Consider the following 16200-nt stretch of genomic DNA (forward strand, 5'->3'; position numbering starts at 1 on the left):
AATACATGTTATGTAAGTAGATCAAGTATTTATCTACTTATATATGTGTTTTTTTTTCCCTGGCATAGTATGGCTGATCCTACTGCTTTAAGAAATACCAGTTGCCTGGCTATCCTGCTGATTCTCTGCTTCTGATACATTTAGCCATAGACCCTGAACAAGCATGCAGCAGATCAGGTGTTTCTGACATTATTGTGACATGACAAGATTATCTGCATGCTTGTTTCTAGTGTTATGCTAGGTCAGGAGTCTGCAACCTTTAAGACATAAAGAGTCACTTGGACCCGTTTCCGAAAAGAGAAAAAAACTGGGAGCCGCAAAACCATTATAAAACAAATCTAACACTGCATATATTGTCTATTACCTTAATGCTATATACAGGATCAGATATGACCCCCATATGCACAAATCGTTAGCAGATATGACCCCCATATGCACAAATCGTTAGCAGATATGACCCCCATATGCACAAATCGTTAGCAGATATGACCCCCATATGCACAAATCGTTAGCAGATATGACCCCCATATGCACAAATCGTTAGCAGATATGACCCCCATATGCACAAATCGTTAGCAGATATGACCCCCATATGCACAAATCGTTAGCAGATATGACCCCCATATGCACAAATCGTTAGCAGATATGACCCCCATATGCACAAATCGTTAGCAGATATGACCCCCATATGCACAAATCGTTAGCAGATATGACCCCCATATGCACAAATCGTTAGCAGATATGACCCCCATATGCACAAATCGTTAGCAGATATGACCCCCATATGCACAAATCGTTAGCAGATATGACCCCCATATGCACAAATCGTTAGCAGATATGACCCCCATATGCACAAATCGTTAGCAGATATGACCCCCATATGCACAAATCGTTAGCAGATATGACCCCCATATGCACAAATCGTTAGCAGATACGACCCCCATATGCACAAATCGTTAGCAGATACGACCCCCATATGCACAAATCGTTAGCAGATATGACCCCCCTATGCACAATCCTTCAGAAGATCTGAAAAGAAAAACCCATTTACTCACCTCGTCAGAAGACACGTTCTCCTCCTGTCCCGACCTGGCGCGCAGCTCCCACGATCCTCCTCCTATGTCACGTCCTGCCTGATTAACACTGCAGGGCTATGGGAAAATGGCCGCCCGAAGCCCTGCACTGCACTGGTCCGGCGGCCTCTCTGATAGGCTGCCGGCCAGCGACACCACACGGCACGCGAGTGCCGCAGCCACCAGAGCCACCTAGGAGCCGCGGCGAAAGTGAAAAAGAGCCGCGGGTTGCCGACCCCTGTACTAGGTACACACTGAGATTTTCTGGCAGATTTACTGTCAGATCGATTTATTTCCAACATGTCCAGTCTGATTTCCGCTCATTTTCCGATTGATTTCTGACAGTTTTCCATTCACTACTATCTAAAATCGATCGGAAACCACTTGGAAATCGAATGTGTTTTAAATAATCAATCTGACAGTAAATCTCACAGGGCTGTGGAGTCGGTACAGTCCTTTGATTTGGTCCATTGTTCCATCCAGTCAAATGACATGTAAATTAGCTGTTATTAGCATTTCAAATGTTTTTGTCGTCTGTGTACAAGGAAACGTGTGTACGTCTGATAAAGATAACGGTGACAAAGATAAAAACGATACCCAGGCAACTAATTCAAAATCTAGATCGTCTTTCATAAGATGTACTATGTATTTACTGGAATTCCCACTTGCCTATAAAACCACGCAGGGGCGTAGCAATAGGGGTTGCAGAGGTAGCCACTGCATCGGGGCCCCCGAAGGGCCCTCCCTCAACTACAGTATTTGCTCTCTATTGGTCCTGTCCTCATAATAATCACTTCTATAGATACTTTGAACACTGGTAATTATTAACAAGCTGTTCCCCATCCCCTTCTTGCACCTCAGACACTGTAGTTGCCATTGGCAGGCTTTGGTGTGCCGTATCAATTGCTATGTATAGAGTGCTTGGGGGCCCCATTGTAAAACTTGCATCGGGGCCCACAACTCCTTCGGTACGCCATTGAAACCACGGTTTTATTGTGCAAAGAACAGACAATCGGGGAGGAGTCTCCAACACTGTTAAAAGACTTTTTATATGTTGATTGAGATCAGAATTGACCTCTGCATTTCAGGCTATTAAAGTTACTGCAGTGACATATCTGCATTCATGTCCCCTTCCTCCAAGTACCTGCTAAGCAAATAGACCATAAATACAAAGCAATCTGATTTCTCTACTCAGGAGAGCTATGCTATCCTGTAAAGCAGGTGCTGAGGGGAGTGGCTAATGAACATAATGATCATTAACCTTTTGTGGTCTGGATTCTGATTTATCACATGGTCAAATTGATAACCACTTTGCGGCTGTGCACTTCACTATGGCGATACTGTAACAGAAAAGCAAATTTCTTTATCAGTGCTATATATGATACACCAGAGTTTGAGTGAAAAACAAGGTGTATGTATACTGCTTTATGAAAACTTGTAAGATCTTATCCAGGAAGTAGTTTGTTGTGTTTTTTGTTGTTCTGGCCTAGAATACTGGAAAGTTTATACACTCTCTGCAGTAAAGATATATCAACGGAGAGGATCAGCATTGAAATGACTGGGGTGTCAGAAGTGAGCCACTTGCAGCTTTGTGCTAATGCCTCCATTGTGATATATATATTTTTTTGCTGCATATGTGGTTGTGCATTTGCTGTGCATTTTCCGTGCCTTTGTGGTTTTTTTATTTTTTTTTCCCCGTGCATGCATGTTTCGTGCATTACAATTCGGTTGCGGTTCGAATATACAAAAAGCATATGCGTTTACTTTTGCATGCATTTTTTGAGTGCGTTTTTATACAAATCGCTAAAAAGTAAACAGGAAGCGGAAATACATCAAACTTGTTAAAACGCTTATATAAAACACAATACCTCTGTGTCATGTGCGGGTTTTTTTTAATGCATTTTGGAAAAATGGTGGGCGGGGCTACATCCTGTGGGGTTTGGCAGAGCGCTTCCCGAACTCTGAGTGCCGGGTATCCAGCAGTTAGGTCAGCGTGCATGCGGACGGCTTTTATGCATTCCAGGAGTTTTCTGGACCTTGAAAGTCACCGCGGTTTTCATCGCATCACCTTGGGGGTGATATATCTGCGCAAGAGAGCCCTGTGTCACATGGGTGAAGATTATTGCGCTTTCAAGCAGCCCTGGACTTGGTGAGACCTACCCTTTCTGTTGAGCGATCTTAAGCTGGCCACTAACGGTCCAATTTCTAGCAAAAAATCGTTCGAGCGATCAGAAATTCTGATCAAGTTGGTTGTAAATCATCTCCATTGGTGGACACAATCGATTAGGAACGAGTGAAAAAAATGTCGCCCGAATGAATTTTCGTCGAACGAAAATTTGGATTTTCTAGGTGGTCGTGATAGATAGGAAGCAAAGATTGGTTAGTTGATGGTGTAGTGGACGATTTTTCGTCCGATCAGTATTTCTGATCGCTCGAACGATTTTTCGCTAGAAATTGTACCGTTAGTGGCCACCTTTAGAAGGCAATTGTTAAAGCCACCTTTTAGCTGATGTGCCTCTCTCCCCCTGCCGCCACAAAGATACTGGACTGTGTGTGTGCTGGTACTGGTGTGAGGGTGAGTGGTTGGTGTGTCAGGCTTTAGTGTGGTGAGTGGAGCGCTCCGCCTTTCAGTTTTAAATGGTTTTATGTGACTCTTGTTCGTCTCTACTTTTTGCCAAAAAAGATTGCATTCCACAAGCGATTATTTAGTGTTGGTATCAACTTTTTTAACTTTTTAGTGTTGGCAAAATATGCAACAAAACCAGCATTTTTAAAAACACACATTGCTGAACCAAACATATGGGGTTTTTCATCCAGCCCATTGACTTGCATTCGGTACGTTTTCTGCTGCGTATGCGCACGTTATGGTTTCTGCCTAGTGTGTTCCCAGCCTAAAAAGCCATTCATGTGAAAGTACATTACAGGTATTAGTGGATTACTTCTGCAGATCAAATCTCCATCAGGATGGTCTCTTGTATATTCCAACAGATCTACAGATTGTGGGCCTTCAATTATCCCTGCAGGGCTGTGGAGTCGGTCCAAAAATCCTCCGACTCCTCCAATTTGCATATAACAATTTTGTTGATTAACAGTATGTAACGTAAAATTCGTCTCTTAACTGTCAACGCTTAGGAATTTTACAAGACAACTGAAGTGAGAAGGATATGTAGACTACTATATTTATTCCCTTTAGGCTAAAACTAGTCCTTGGTAAGAGTACTTGTAAAAGGTACAGACCGGAACAAAGAACATCTATCAGGCCCTAGGCAATGTAACTGTGGGTACATGTAAGAATGATGTGCAGGTACTCTGCAGGGGAATGAGGAGATTCTTCCTCTATTACACATTCTTCATGCACAATCTGAACAAGGTTTATGGGTGATAAACACCTCTGTGTTCAATGTGCACAACATTCTCAGTGGATTCCCTGCAGCTCTGTGGGGAGAGCATATGTAGAGTATAGTACTACTGTGTAACAAAGTAAACCTGAGACAGATGAAATTAAAGTTTTATACATACCTGGGGCTTCCTCCAGCCCCCTCCAGGCTAATCCGTCCCTCGCTGTCCTCCGCCACCTGGATCTTCTGCTATGAGTCCAGGTACTTGAGCCAGTCTGGTGTAGTGCGCATGCACACACTCCGCCGCCGGGAGCATACTACACCTGCGCAGCACTGTTGTGCAGGTGCAGAACGCTCCTGGCTGTGGAAGCGGCATGCGGCCGGACTGCGCTGACTGGCTGAATTACCTGGACTCATAGCAGAAGATCCAGGTGGCGGAGGAGGACAGCGAAGGACCGAATGGCCTGAAGGGGGCTGGAGCAAGCCCCAGGTATGTATAAAGCTTTCCTTTTAATTCGCCTCAGGTACCCTTTAATTCAGTCACAAAACCAAATTTTAACACATCAATTTATTTGATTTTATGAGCAAAGAGAGTGCATACATTTGCATAAACCCGCATCAATGCAGAATTATTTCCATCTCATTGACCATCTCTATTAAGCTCAACACACACCATACAATCTTGGTTGTACAGATTTACCAAATCTATGTAGTATAAGGGCCAACAGATTGAAAATACCTAGTATGATTGATTAGATAAGCTCTTATACTACATGAAAGTGGTAAGATTGAACAACCAAGATTGTATGGTGTGTGTTGAGCCTTAGTGACACGGCTACACATCAGGCTTTATACTTACAGCATAGATGTTATTTCGTATAATATTCCTGTGTACACATCATGTATACAGTCACAATCAGATGTGTATATCTGACTTTAAAAATATGGTGACTGCTTTATTGAAGCAGCACAAGTAACTCATTTTGATTGGTTTATTTCATTTTTGTGGACTGAACACAGCTATTACTGTGTATATGTACTGTGTATATATACATTATTTTTAATGACCATTATCTGAGAAATAGAACATTTTATCATATTTTCTATTTTAATTAGTTACAAATTCGGAGTTGGTGCATTTTTTTCCGACTCCAGGCACCCAAAATTGCTCCGACTCCACGACTCCGACTCCACAGCCCTGTATCCCTGTGCAACAAAGGGCAGATCCAAATGAAAACTGTTCTGTTCCCTTATTGCCTACATTTATTCCTCAGTCATGTAATAACAAAATCATTCAGGACAGATCCATGATCATAATGGTTGTACATTTCAGGCCCCAAAGTCTGTGCCTGGCTATGCTGAAAAAACACATTTTTGATATGCCTGACCTACCTGTATAGGGTGCATTCTTCACTTGAATTCAAGGTTCCTGCACCTTTCAGCTTTGATCATCAGCGGGAGATCGTAAAAAACAAACAAAAAACAAAGGTTATCTAAAAACCCAAGTGCACAGCCAAAATATAGTAATATAAAGAAAGAGAAAAAGTATTTGTTTATACTGGAGGTTCAGATGTAAAATGTCTTTCAGATGTCCTTCAGAACTCTATCTTGATATCTGAATATAGTCTTTCAGGTTTTAACAGAAATGCCCTCTGAGCCATTAACAGAGATGTCAGAAAAATTACATCTAAGACTGGCTTTGTAGCTATCGTCTATCCCAGAATGGTGGGAGGATTGCATTCCCTCTCTAGTAAAAAAAAAACAAAAAAACTTTAGTGCCTTTAAAATAGAATGCAGAATTCCTTGTGGATGACTCCTTCTTCCCACGGTCTTTTCTATATGAATCCACTAGTCTCAAGAAATGTATCTTCGTTTCTTCTGTACCAATCTACTGATCAAACGTATGAATGTTCCCACTATCTAGATGTCAGATTTTGTGTCATTCGATTCCTGAAGATAACATCTGTCTGGAGTAGATCGAGCTTCCTCCTAATTCTCATGCTGGGTATACACGGTAAAATATTCCGTGTGATAATTTTTTTTTTATTTTTTTTTACTCTATCTTTTTTCTACACATTTCTGCGCTTGATTCTCTGATCTTCTTTCGTTTTTTCTTATCTTTTTCCATTTGCTGCAATGAGAAATCGAGCGCAGAAACAATCAGGAGCAATATCGGCCATGACTGATTTTATCAATCGGATCCATCTATCACATGGAAAATCGTACCATGTGTATCAGGCATAATTTTCTGGAAAGTCTGGAGCCAATCAGACTTCATATGCATGCTATATGCTGCTTAAAAACTATGTGTAATCATAATATATTACATCAATATCACTAAATACTACTTATAATCACGCTACACTGTATACTAACTGTATATGCTATACTATACAGGTCCTTCTAAAAAAATTAGCTTATTGTGCTAAAGTTCATTATTTTCTGTAATGTACTGATAAACATTAGCCTTTCATATATTTTAGATTCATTACACACAACTGAAGTAGTTCAAGCCTTTTATTGTTTTAATATTGATGATTTTGGCATACAGCTCATGAAAACCCAAAATTCCTATCTCAAAAAAATAGCACATTTCATCCGACCAATAAAAGAAAAGTGTTTTTAAAACAAAAAAGTCAACCTTCAAGTAATTATGTTCAGTTATGCACTCAATACTTGGTCGGGAATCTTTTTGCAGAAGTGACTGCAAAGTGTGGCATGGAGGCAATCAGCCTGTGGCACTGCTCAGGTGTTATGGAGGCCCAGGATGCTTCAATAGCGGCCTTAAGCTCATCCAGAGTGTTGGGTCTTGCGTCTCAACTTTCTCTTCACGATATCCCACAGATTCTCTATGGGGTTCAGGTCAGGAGAGTTGGCAGGCCAATTGAGCACAGGAATACCATGGTCAGTAAACCATTTACCAGTGGTTTTGTCACTGTGAGCAGGTGCCAGGTCATGCTGAAAAATGAAATCTTCATCTCCATAAAGCTTTTCAGCAGATGGACGCATGAAGTGCTCCAAAATCTCCTGATAGCTAGCTGCATTGACCCTGCCCTTGATAAAACACAGTGGACCAACACCAGCAACTGACATGGCACCCCAGACCATCACTGACTGTGGGTACTTGACACTGGACTTCAGGCATTTTGGCATTTCCCTCTCCCCAGTCTTCCTCCAGACTTTGGACCTTGATTTCCGAATGACATGCAAAAGTTGCTTTCATCCGAAAAAAGTACTTTGGACCACTGAGCAACAGTCCAGTGCTGCTTCTCTGTAGCCCAGGTCAGGCGCTTCTGCCGCTGTTTCTGGTTCAAAAGTGGCTTGACCTGGGGAATGCGGCACCTGTAGCCCATTTCCTGCACACGCCTGTAAACGGTGGCTCTGGATGTTGCTACTCCAGACTTAGTCCACTGCTTCCGCAGGTCCCCCAAGGTCTGGAATCGGTCTTTCTCCAATTCATCAGCCGGGATACCCTCTTGAGTGAGTGCCACGCCCCCTCACTGCGGAAACACAAGCAAAAAAGCATAAAAGAGCTCCCACCCCCCTCTAACCTCAGTTAATTTGTGTTTCCGCCCAGGAAACACCAGAAGAGCTTTGCTCCCAGTTTTTTATTTTTTCTATCCTCACCAGAGGGTGAGCGTAATGGCGGCAGGTTACCTGGAGGAACGCAACGAGGTCTCGGAGGTCCTGCTGCCTTAGCTGTCGGAGCCCACGGAGGTAGGGTAGGACAACGGACGCCTTCCTCCTGCGCAAGACGTGCGCCGCCCTATGTAGCGGTGGAGCGCACGCGTCATTTCCGGCGGAAGGGGGCGTTCCAGTGAGGCAGATCCCGGAAACGAAGGTGGGATTGCGCTCATAAGCCAGGCAGTGGCGTGCGGCGGTGGCGGCAATATGGAGAAGCAGGAGGCAAATCCGGCCGCTGCAGCGTCTGCAACATCGGCTTCCACTTCCACCGCTTCTACACCCGCTGAGGGGCATGGGCAAGCTGATGGTGGGGTGAGTGGGAGATGTTAATCTCCCTTAAGAGAAAAGGTCACCTGATTAAATGATGTTAATGGTGTTCTCTTTCTCTCTGTCTCTCTCACTTTCCCTCTCCTCCCTCCTTTTGTTTTTGCTGCAGGCTAGAGTGGAGTCTAGATCTGGAGGCTCTAGCACTAGTAGTAAATCTAGGTCTAGGAAGTGTTGTCAATGTGGCATTAAATTTTCCTCTTCCTATGCAAAATCCCTATGCCAGACTTGCATAGATGCTGTCATTTCTTCTGAGTCCTCCTCTATTCTTAAAAGTGTTTTAAAAACTGTTAAAAAGGATATGTCGATTGCTTTTGAAAGATTTAGAGAGTCCATGCAGCCCGCAAATGTTGAGGCTATTCCCGGTCCCTCCTCAACTCCAGAGATACCGAGGGAAAGTCCTGCTCAGGGGGTTGATCCGGAGATTCCTCCAGAACCATTCGGACCAGGGGTGGAGGCGGAGGAAGAAGAGGAGGAAGATTTAGAGGGGAGAGAGGAGTTTTCCGATATGGAGGAGGGGGAGAATATTAATTCAGAGTTGGAATCCGAGGAGGATTTAGGGAAGGCAGCCAGGTTTCTCTTTAACACGGAGGAGACTAACGAATTGTTAAAGGCTGTTTATTCCACCGAGCAGATCCCGGAGATCCAAAGGGAATTATCAGCTCAGGATCAGGTTTATTCAGGTCTATCTCAGCAGACGGGACGTGTCTTTCCTTTTCATCAATCTCTCAAGGATATTATTGCTTCCCAGTGGAAGGAACCTGAGAGAAAAGTTTTTATTCCTAAATCTGCTAAAAAGAAGTATCCGTTTGCTGACACTGACATGGACCAATTTACTAAATGTCCCAGATTGGATGCGGCTTTGTCCAAGCATTCTAAGGGGGCAGACCTGTCCTTCGAGGACGCGGGGGTTTTAAGGGATGCAATGGATAAAAAGAGATATTTTGCTCAAAAAGGCGTGGGAGTCTGCTTCCTTTGCATTTCTCCCGGGTGTTGCGGCCACTTGCATCTCGCGAAACCTCCGTGTCTGGATGGATAACTTGCTTTCTCATGTCAAAGCAGGTTCTGATATAAATAAATACATTAAGTCCCTACCTGTTGTTTTGAGGTCGGTTGCCTTCCTGGCTGATGCGGCAGTTGAGATTGTTCGCATTTCTGCCCACACGACTGCTTTAGTTAATTCAGCCTGGAGGGCACTCTGGCTGAAGACGTGGGAGGGGGATTTGATGTCCAAAAATAGATTGTGTGCTATTCCATTTTCAGGCAATTTGCTTTTTGGCAAGGATTTGGATGAAGTGCTTTCCAGATCTGCTGAAAAGGGGAAGCAGTTCCCGAGCAAACGTAGAGTTTTCAAAGGGAAACCTCAAGGCGTATTCAGAAAACCAGTACAAGAGCAGCCTAAACCTCAGAACCAGCAAAGGAAATGGTCCTTTCCGACGGGGAGAGGTCGGGGAGGTTTCGCCCTTGCAAAGCCCAACACTACAAAAGAAAACAAATGACTCTTTGCCAGTGGGGGGAAGGCTCCAATTTTTTCTATCCCAGTGGGATTCGATCAAACCAGATCCATTTATTTTAAAAATTATAAAAGAGGGATATCGACCTCAATTTTTTTGTTCCGCCTCCCCCCAGGGTATTTATAAACAGTCTGCCGCGAGATCCTACCAAAGCCAAGGGGCTACGATTAGAGATAGAGAAGCTGGTGTTAAAGAGGGTAATTATTCCGGTTCCAAAGGGTCAGGAACTTCAGGGATATTATTCCCACATGTTTTTGGTAACCAAGGCGAACGGCGAGTTCAGGTTCATTCTGAATTTAAAAAGTCTGAACCCTTTTTTAGTTTACAAAAAGTTCAAAATGGAGAACATTTTTTTCTGTAAGGTCCCTCCTTCAGGGGGAGGAATATTTTGTATCAATCGATTTAAGCGACGCTTATCTCCACATACCGATTGCGAGGTCCCACCAAAGATTTTTAAGATTTGCAATTCGGGTGGAGAACCAGACTTGGCATTACCAATTTCAGGCCCTGCCCTTCGGAATAGCCTCAGCACCTCGGATCTTTACCAAGGTGCTTGCAGAGGTTATGAAAATGTTGAGACAGCAGGGAATTTCCATTGTACCTTATTTAGACGATCTGCTAATTTTTGCCAAAACTCGAGAAGAGATCATTCTTCACAGGGATTTGGTAATTCAGAACCTGACACATTTGGGTTGGATGTTAAATTACCAGAAGTCGAATCTCAGTCCAACTCAGTCCAACTCAGTCCATAGTATTTTTAGGTTATGTAATAGATTCCAGAAGTCAGAGGATTTTGTTGACTTCAGAAAAAGTAACAAGACTTCAGGATGAGATAGGATATCTTCTTCTAGGCCAAGACAGTTCCTTAAGAGAACTCATGAGAGTTCTGGGTTTGATGACAGCCGCTATTCTGGCAGTGATGTGGGCACAGTTCCACAGCCGTCCGTTACAAAATTGGGTTCTAGAGACCTGGGACAGGTCAAGGGAATCGCTAGATGTGAGGTTTCAAATCCCAGAGCTAGTAAAGCAGAGTCTTCACTGGTGGTTGGAGTCCCCAAACCTGGTACGAGGGAGAATTTGGAGACAGGAGAATCCAACCAGAATTCATACGGACGCAAGCGCCTGGGGATGGGGAGCCATGGCCATGGGGCTTCATTCTCAGGGGAGGTGGTCCAGGGCGAATGCCAGAAAACCATCCAATTTCAGAGAACTTCTGGCTGTGAGAGAGGCACTTCTTTCATTCAGAGACATGATTTTTCACAATCATGTTCTGGTTTTTTCAGACAACGCTACAACAATTGCGTATCTGAACAAACAAGGCGGTACCAGAGCCCTGGCACTGCTGAGACTAACGTCGGAGATTTTTTCCTGGGCAGAGGACAATCTTCTGTCGATACAGGCAATTCACATCAAGGGAATATTACATTGCGAGGCGGACTTTTTGAGCCGCCACGAGATAGACCACTCAGAATGGGAATTAAACCAGGGGGTCTTCGAGTGGATCACAGAGATAATGGGAGAACCGGACGTCGACCTTTTTGCGTCGCCGGACAATGCAAAGATTCCTCAGTTTTTTTCCGTTCACGACAGTCAGAAGTCTCTGGGATTGGATGCCCTATCGGTCCCTTGGACTTTCAACCTCGGGTACGCATTTCCCCCTCTAAAACTGATACCACAGGTCCTGGAGAAAGTTCGGAGGGAGGGAGTAACTCTAATCCTAGTGGCACCTGCCTGGCCCAAGAGAATTTGGTATTCTACAATTTTGAGACTAGCGGTAGCACCTGCTTTAAAACTTCCGGTCAGGCCGGATCTATTACGACAGGGACCTCTAGTCCATCCCAGACCGGAGATTTTCAATCTCTCAGCATGGATCCTGAAAGGGTAATTTTGAAGAACAAGAGGGTATCAGAAAAGGTAATTGATACCCTTCTAAAATGCAGAAAACTGATTACACATGGTATCTATAGAAAGGTCTGGAAGGTGTTCTTGTCCTGGTGTTCCTCACGTCAGAGACAAGTAAAAAATTGGTTCTATTTTGGATTTTTTCCAAGATGGGGTGGATAAAGGTTTAGCGTTGAGCACACTAAAGGTGCAATGTTCAGCTTTATCAGTTTTTACTAGAGAAGTCTTTGGCACAGGAAAAGTTTATTAGAGATTTTTTCCGGGCTATCCAGAGATCAACACCCGTAAGACAAAAGGTGTTGCCCCCATGGGATCTGTCCCTAGTGCTTGGAGTACTAACCAAGCCCCCCTTTGAGCCTATTAATGAAATTGATTTAAAATACCTTACGCTTAAAGTGGCGTTTCTTGTTGCAATTACGTCGGCAAGGAGATTGGGGGATCTCCATGCACTCTCCATTAAGGACCCTTTTCTTTCGGTTTTTCCGGATAGTGGTGTTACGGTTAGATCCTATGTACTTACCCAAAGTTGCGTCGGATTTTCATAGGTCCCAAAATATTGTCCTTCCTTCCTTCCTTTTGTGACAACCCTTCCTGTGCTAAGGAGGCCGAATTTAATTGTCTAGATGTAAGAAGGGCAATTTTAGCCTATTTGGATAGGACGAGACAGTTCAGATGTTCTTCCCATTTATTTGTACTTTTTATGGGGAAAAGGAAGGGTCAGCAAGCCTCTAGACAGACAATTGCTAGGTGGATCTGTGATATGATTGCTTCAGCATACCAGATGTCTGACTCCACTCCTCCATCGAGTATCAGGGCACATTCTACCCGTTCGATTTCTTCATCATGGGCAGAGAGAGCGGGCGCTACGGTCCAGCAGATCTGCCAGGCGGCCACTTGGGCAAGTCCGTCTACTTTTGTTAAACATTATAGAGTGGACGTACTTTCCCAGCAAGATTTGTCGTTTGGCCGGAAAGTGCTCCAGGCTGTAGTCCCTCCCTAGGTGGGTATTTACTTGGGTATCACTCAAGAGGGTATCCCGGCTGATGAATTGGAGAAAGCACCAGTTAGTCTTACCGGTAACGGTGTTTCTGTTCAGCAGCCGGGATACCGTCTACTACCCAGCCCATATTTTTCCTCTGTCGCATTTCCTTTTGACTTTTCTTTATAAGATTGGTTTCACCAGGAGGTGCGTCGCCCCTCTTCTACCTGGTGTTGGTCTTTTACTTTATATGCACTGAGGTTAGAGGGGGTGGGAGCTCTTTTATGCTTTTTTGCTTGTGTTTCCGCAGTGAGGGGGCGTGGCACTCACTCAAGAGGGTATCCCGGCTGCTGAACAGAAACACCGTTACCGGTAAGACTAACTGGTGCTTTCTCCGCAATCTTCCTCATGTCCGGTCACCTCTTCTCGTTGTGCAGCGTTTTCTGCCACACTTTTTTTCCTTCCCACAGACTTTCCACTGAGGTGCCTTGATACAGCACTCTGGGAACAGCCTATTCGTTCAGAAATTTCTTTCTGTGCCTTTACCCTCTTGCTTGAGGGTGTCAATGATGGCCTTCTGGACAGCAGTCAGGTCGGCAGTCTTACCCATGATTGCGGTTTTGAGTAATATACCAGGCTGGGAGTTTTTAAAAGCCTCAGGAATCTTTTGCAGGTGTTTAGAGTTAATTAGTTGATTTAGATGATTAGGTTAATAGCTCGTTTAGAGAGCCTTTTCATGATATGCTAATTTTTTGATAGGAATTTGGGGTTTTCAAGAGCTGTATGCCCAAATCCTCAATATTAAAACAATAAAAGGCTTGAACTACTTCAGTTGTCAATGAATCTAAAATATATGAAAGTCTAATGTTTATCAGTACATTACAGAAAATAAACAAAGGAGTGGTTCTGCAGGTGGTGACCACAGACCACTTCTCAGTTACTATGCTCTCTGGCTTATGTTTTGGTCACTTTTGAATGCTGGTGGTGCTTTCACTCTAGTGGTAGATTGAGACCGTCTACAACCCACACAAGTGGCTCAGGTAGTGCAGCTCATCCAGGATGGCACATCAATGCCAGTTGTGACAAAAAGGTTTGCTGCGTTTGTCAGTGTAGTGTCCAGAGCATGGAGGCGCTACCAGGAGACAGGCCAGTAAATCAGGAGATGAGGAGGCCGTAGGAGGGAAACAAGCCCAGCAGCAGGACCACTACCTCCACGTTAGTGAAAGGAGGAACAGGAGGAGCACTGCCAGATCCCTCTGGAGACCATCCACCACCTTATCATGAGCATGCCCAGGCATTGTAGCAGGGCTGTGGAGTCGGGGCAATTTTGGGCACCCGTAGTCGGAGTTGGAGTCGGAGTCGTTGATTTCATAAACTCAGGAGTCTGAGTTGGAGTCGGAAGATTTTTGTACCGACTCCACAGCCCTGCATTGTAGGGAGGTCATACAAGCATGTGGAGGCCACACTCACTCACTCACTCACTCACTCACTCACTCACTCACACTCTACTGAGCCTCATTAAGGACATTACACCGAAGTTGGATCAGCCTGTAGCTTTTCTTTCCACTTTAATTGAGTGAGTAAGACTCCAAATCCAAAAGACTTTCATGGGTTGATGAATTTGATTTTTTTTTTTTTTTTTTATTATATATACCTACTATACACTACCTAACTACTAGGTGTAATCACACTACACTGTATACTATCTATATACAAACATGCTACAATTCATATTAACCCTCTACTATATATAATCATGCTACACTATAAGCTATCTATATACTATATAATCACGCTACACTATATAATAATGTAAAACTATATACAAACTTTATATTATAAATTCTGTGTTCTCCCCGGAATTTTTTTTCCCCATACGGGTAGCGTGTAAAAGTAGTCGGGTGGGGTGCAACTGGGGAAATGCAGGGTTGTCGCAACTCTGCTTACAGCATAGGAAGAGGGTGTTTCCCACGCCTTTAAAAGGGAAAAAAAAAAGCCTGGGGAGAATCCTGATAGTACACTGTATACTAAACACACCTATACACACATTAGATGCCAATGTTGAATACTTATCTGCAGTTGTAATTCACTGCATAGGTGGCAGGCTGGCTTATGGTAGCAGAGTGCAGATTGGCTGCTCTGCTACCAGCTATGGGACTAGGCTACAGCACAGAACTGGGTCCCTAGTATATCAATTGGAGGAGAGGCACATGGATGCACTATCCATGCAGCTCTCCCCTATTGTTATGATCACTGTGATCATGTGACTTAGAGTGCCAATCGGCCACTCTGCTACTACCCACGGGACACAGCTACAGTGTGCTGTCAAGTCAGAACTACTGCCCCTGAGCAGTACAGTCCGGATGACGTCAGTTCGACTCAGAGACGCTCACACAGGAACAGTCAGCGTCTTGCGCCAGAGGGGACTCCGGACCACCAGCGTGGAGCAGAGCACAGGACAGCTGGCAGGGGCTGGAGGAAGCCCCAGGTAAGTGGATTTTTTTATTTTTGCAGTCCTCAGATGTGTCCTTTAGTCCCAATCTACACGATACGATTCTATTTACGATCTGCGCATGGTTTTTTTAAACCTATTTATTTATTTTTACTTAAATCTTGAGCTAGACTAGCGCTAGCTACATGATGCCCCCCCCCCCCCTTCCGATTCCCACCCTTCCCGATCGCCGCCGGCGCCTATGCCCGTCAGGAAATCCCGTTCTTAACGGGATTTCCTTGAGGGCTTTCCCCGTCGCCATGGCGACAAACGGAATGTCATCAACGTCATAGGGAGTCCCGATCCACCCCTCAGCGCTGCCTGGCACTGATTGGCCAGGCTGCGCACGGGGTCTGCGCGGGGGGGGTGCCCTCTCGCGGCGGATCGGCGGCGATAGCAGTAAACGCGCAGCTAGCAAAGTGCTAGCTGCGTGTTTGGAAAAAAAATTATTCAAATCGGCACAGCAGGGCCTGAGTGGTGACCTCCGGCGTCTCTGGACGATGCTCAGCTCATCGAACGCTAGGGAGGTTAAAACAAAATACATTTCAGCCTCCATAAAAGGAACCCAAGGTGATCGTCAATTGAAGCCAGGCATCCAACCAAAATTGCATACTATAGCCTATTAATTTTATAGACCCATGTAGCTGAGAGATTGGTTACAGCATATACCCTTGCAAAAGCAGTAGAGGCTGTGTATGTAAGTATCCTTGCTCATGTCACTTCGTATTTTCGTGATCACTTGTGGACGATGACAACATTGTGTGGTGCTCTCCAAGACGCTGGGGCACCAGCACCCATGGGAAGGATGGGAGCAGTGGCAGGTGAAGGTGAACAGTTGATTGGTCATGTGGGGTAAGAGGCCATTGCTAGACTCTACAACAATGACATCTACAAA

At 44.5% G+C, this 16200-nt stretch overlaps 1 protein-coding gene across 1 annotated transcript in view; it reads left to right on the forward strand.

The window, feature by feature from the left end:
• RPS6KA1 (ribosomal protein S6 kinase A1) overlaps positions 1-16200 on the forward strand; it is a 208722-nt gene that overhangs the window by 9485 nt on the left and 183037 nt on the right. The window lies entirely within an intron of this gene.

This window comes from Hyperolius riggenbachi, chromosome 2 (genome assembly GCF_040937935.1).
Source record: "Hyperolius riggenbachi isolate aHypRig1 chromosome 2, aHypRig1.pri, whole genome shotgun sequence".
Classification (NCBI taxonomy): Eukaryota; Metazoa; Chordata; class Amphibia; order Anura; family Hyperoliidae; genus Hyperolius; species Hyperolius riggenbachi.